Here is a 5,256-nt window from a genome sequence, read left to right as displayed (position 1 = left end):
AAATGCTATTTTTGGTCTTAGATGCGTTAAATTCCATTCAAAATCAGGTTTAATCACTTCGTTGCTCAACAGAGCCTGACTATACGTCCCCACTAATAGCTTTTACATGGTATTTCGATTATTTATTGTCAATTAATAAAGCTCAATCTGGAAATAAATCTAACTTTCATTGGTTGTATCGAGTTCGTCGAATTCTATTGGTCTTCACTTTATAATCAATGGCGTATGTGCTAATTTGATATTAAACGCTTCAATATTGTAACAGAAACGGTTGCCAGTAGATTTATGGTGTCAAACACGTGAAAACCATCGAAAAGCTCACTGATAACTCTCTCTGATACACTTAATGTTGTGTTTGAGCATCGACCATGACGACCAGTTAACAATTGGAAGCACAACCATCTGCCGATTTTATTGAGATTTCCCCTTATAATAATGGTTAAACGTTGCTAAATATACTAGCTTCAGTATATCATTTCTAAGAGCGTGAAATACATAATTTATACACGTCAAGGGTAGCAAAGTCACAGGCGTCTCGATCCATTGTTAGGCCGTGATTAACTATAAAGCTACTAGCAAAAAGTTGTCTTTTTAATGCTTTTATTACACATCGGCCTCGTTTGTAAGTGTTTAATATACTTAATTGTCGTGTTTGTCAGACTCGAATTTAAAATTATATATTAACCCCCCATTTATAACTATGTATTTGAATGTGAATTGTTAAATATGTATATTTAATTACACCTTATTGTTGCACCTATAACGCAGTAAATGGCGGCAAAACCTTTGAAAGCACATATCTTCAGTGTCGCAGTAAATTTAATTATGTGGCTTTGTAGATATGAACATTGGTAAAAAAGGATGTTTTTCGATATAAAATTAAGAATTAGTATTCTTAAATTTTTTATATTTTGTGATTTCGAAGTGTTATAAACGCTTCATATCCCCATTCGACGTCTAGAGCACCTATAATCTAGCCTATAATTGTTTTATTTATGACACCTTCTAGAATATGTCATTAGTTATAGCACAGATTTAAATATACTACAGATGGATCATGCCATGTTAAATTCTGGCAACGGTGATTTGGATTTAAGCCTCTGGTGCGTTAAATCCAAACTAAATTAGTGTTATTCCGCGTCCACAAGGAAGCGCTGTAGAATGAATAACTTGCGCGTGGTTTACAACTGCAATAAGAAAGACAAGAACTGTTGCGATAAACAGGGGTATCCGATTACACAGAGCCCAACAAATGTTGTATTGTATGTAACTGACCTTCCCCATTTACACTCGCAATTTTTCTGCTAGCATGCGTTTATGTTAGTTACACATACACATTCCTTTATATCGGAACTCGGAAGGGCGAACCGACGACTGATTATACCTTATTCTGTCAAACCAACAAAATTTGTAATTACGCAGGATGTTTACCGTATAATTGATTTATTTTTTATTATAAGTAGGTACGGTATTTTGTGCGATTTAGGTTATAATGCCTACATCTCTGATCACAGCTTGGCGTGTTCCGTGCTCGTATTTAGATTTTTATAGTATTTTTAATGATAAGACGATCTAAAAGCACAATTATGACGTAGACGAAGTTTTTATTAATTAATCAGAGAAGGTGTTAGGCCTGTCTTTGTGAGAAACAACATAGGTACCTAACAATAGGCGTCTGAGAATTTAAGTCAAGTAAGCGAATATGAGTCGAATGTGAGATGTGACCAAACGTCCCGTTTTGAACGTGACAGTTCCGTTTTTAGTACACTTTCACCTTAAAAAAATAAAATGTTCACACTTTGGCGCTCTTGATATGTCTACCTGTCTGTCTGTTTGTTATTCTTTTTTTGTATTCTCATTAAGGCATGAAATGTCCATAAGGGCTGTTAAAATCGAAAAAACAAATTTGAAAATGCACTCTTCGCCTTTGCTCACATGCGGATTAATGATTTTTTTCCTTATATATGCTGGTTGTCCACGACAATCACAACAGGGTTTTATTTCTAGAAAACATGGTTTTGCCTCAAACCATGGCTCTACAAAATTGTTTCTCGTCTTGGTCCATTATTTTTGACCACAGAAGGACGCGCAAATTCAAATCTTGGTGTTTGGATCCCAATCGGATATAATCGTTGAATATTGTAAGGAAGTATATTAACATTAAATGATTTAAAATCAAAAGTTGTGGGGTTTTTGTGGAGACAACGGTAACTGTAGGTAATTTTGGTGGCAAAAATAGTAAAAGGTGTCAACAAAGCCTTTGCAATGGAGGTCGTCCCTGAAATAAAAACAAAACTTATAGGGATTGTTGATTTGAGTTCACCATTGTTAAAATTGACTTATTTTTTTAACATTTATAGTGTTCGCATTGAAAAATACTCAAAGAGTTCTACGGCTTAGCTGATAGAAAGTATCAAAAACTGTTGGGTTACATTAAAACAAGGAGCCTAGCATTGATGTCTGCATTCGAAAGAGTTTTCAAACTATTGTTATGTGAAAACACTAGGTACTTTTTGAGTATCTCAATGTCTGAATATTTTGAAGTAATTGTTTGAAAATTTCAGCTCCTAAATTTGGTTGTTTTTCCCACACGCGCAGCCCTGTTAAAGATGGAAGCACAAAGCATATCTGCAATTGCGGCTGTTAAATTAATCGCCCAAGGCTCTAAGGGAAAATTTCGCTGTGCCTATGAGACAAAAAGTTATTTTTTCTTCTCCGTTCCACTGGTAATTTATTGACGAAACTTTAAAAAAATTTGTGGTCAGTTCAAATACAAGTTAGAAGCGTGTAAATGGGGGATTCTCATAAGTGCAATTTACGTTATGTGATTTTGATTACGATTTCTCTTGCGACTTGCGAGTTGCCATAACCAAATATTTCAAGATTCACATTATACGATTTTGTCGTACGACTTGTAAAATTGTATCTTGACGTGAGATTATGGGTTCGACCTCGACCAAAACTGTAGAAGAAGATAGGCAAAACTAAAAATTACCACGTTAGTAAACCACGCGTGGGGATGGCGCCCAGATGTCGCCGTCCCCACATCATGTAGCCCCGTCCCTAAAGTTGTTAATTACACGACCTCGTATGGACACGTACACTCTTCGTCTTTCTACATGCGATTGTCTACAGGCCCTCATTTGCTGCCAGCCAGTCAGCCGGCCAAAGTGATATGAAAAGCTTCTATTAAGAACAAATGAAGATGCAATTAGAGTTTTGACATCGATCCTACTTTGCAAAAATGAGCTAAAAACTACCGTAGGCCTATGTCTGGTCCAGAATTGCAGTTAAAATTCGAATTTTCAAAAACAATTTTGGTTTCGTTATTTTTCTCTTAAAGAGACGCAGATACCAAATTTCTGTGAGATCGAAAATGTCGCATTCCAGTTGAGACCCTATATTGGGGCAGTACCGCACTAGACGTTACAATTTCCACTATATGTACGTGGAACCATTCTGTTCTTGGTATATAAAAATGAATTTCAAAGGCTGCATGATAATGCGGAACAAAATAGTGAAGAAAGTACTTCGATATATTTTGAGATAGTAGTAAATCCGTACGGGTTGTCAAAAAGCGCGGGATGGCTATATTGCGATTACCGTTTTTGGACGTATCAAAATTTCATCAAACGTCAACGTTTTAGATCATTTTAAGCAACTTTTAAAGAATACAAATTTTTACTGTCTGTTTTAACGCGTATGTACCTTTGTACGTACATAGGTTGGCAGATTAGGCATAAAGGATGTAAACGTCATACTATTTTTTTTAAATAGCAATAACGCAAAATTTTTATTAAATTATTCGGAAGACTTTCTTTTTCTGTGTACAACCTATACAAATTATGCTAGGTTTGATTACAAATAAACTTTTTTTCAAATACATACTAGCGCTAAATTTTTTATTTAGTTATTTGAAAGAGATTATTTTTCTTGGTTTAACCTACACAAATTTGGTTTTATTACAAAAAAATATATGTATTAAATTCTCCGAAATACAGCAGCTTAGTGCGCGGTTACTAAATACTTAGGATTTGAAAAGAATATTTAAAATTCATTGTCGGGGCATATTGAAGGACTCTTCAGGCTACAACCAAAATATTTACGAAATTGCAATTATTATACAGGGTGATTTAAATCAAAGTTGCACTTTTTTTTAAATATAACTCCCTGTTTTATAATTAGAATAGGTGTTTTAACTTTTAACGGCCTATTAATTACTGAGAGGCTTTAAAAATCGACAAACCTTGTGTATTATTAGAAATGGTTGAATTACAAAAATATGTATAAAAGGTAAATACGGCGTGCTTATATCGTTAGAAAGGTAATCAAATACTACATTTGATGCAATAAAAAACTTGGTAGTTTCATTAAACAAAATCAAGATATCTTTGATTGAAATTTTGAAAATTTACAGTGATTTCTTTTAGCACAAAAAAAGTTCGGCGTGTGTAGGTAAGCACACGTGATGATCAGTAATACTGCAGCGTCATGGCCTTCTAAGTTTTATGGAAACTTCGTTTTCAATTTTTACTGGACATTTATTTTTTGAAAAAATGACTCAGCCACTCATTTTAGATATCATGTGTAAATAAAGTCACACTAAAATTGACTAAGTAATCGAAATATGCAATAATATAGGTGAGTTCTATTTAAAAAAATACTTTGATATAAATCACCCTGTATACATCATCGAGATTTTGTTTGATTCGGATTCCTGGTGCCTCAAAACATGTATTTGATGTATTCCCGTCAAAAAAGGGAGGGATCATTTTTTACCCCACTGCAATACCTCCCTGACTGACATGCGGGTAGTAAAATTAAGTTAAAATAAACAAACAGATAATGAGTGAAGTTTTCGAGTAGTTGTAAAAAGCTGTTCTGCAAGAATTTTACACCTGGTTTCAATTTCATTTGGCGATGCCTTGAATGAACGTATAGACATATCAAAACTTTCGATTGATAGTAGTTGATTACAGAATTTTAATTTTCAGGCTGAAACTGAAACTACCATTCTAAAGAAAGAAATTGTTCTTGGATTTTATTAATTGAAATTAAAGGAGAGAGAACGGCCACAGATACGCCCACACAAGGTCGTAATTGAACACAAACACACAATACAAAGACCCACTGTTTTAATTACGAAGAAAAAATTCATATCATATTGCTTTTCAGCACCATCAATAGTAAAAACCTTCTATGCCATCGTTATACAGACTCCTGCTGATTATTTTAAGCTAAGACCCAAACTAAAAC

Source organism: Photinus pyralis, unplaced genomic scaffold, assembly GCF_008802855.1.
Source record: "Photinus pyralis isolate 1611_PpyrPB1 unplaced genomic scaffold, Ppyr1.3 Ppyr1.4_LG7, whole genome shotgun sequence".
Classification (NCBI taxonomy): Eukaryota; Metazoa; Arthropoda; class Insecta; order Coleoptera; family Lampyridae; genus Photinus; species Photinus pyralis.
Note: the sequence above shows the minus strand (reverse complement) of the source record.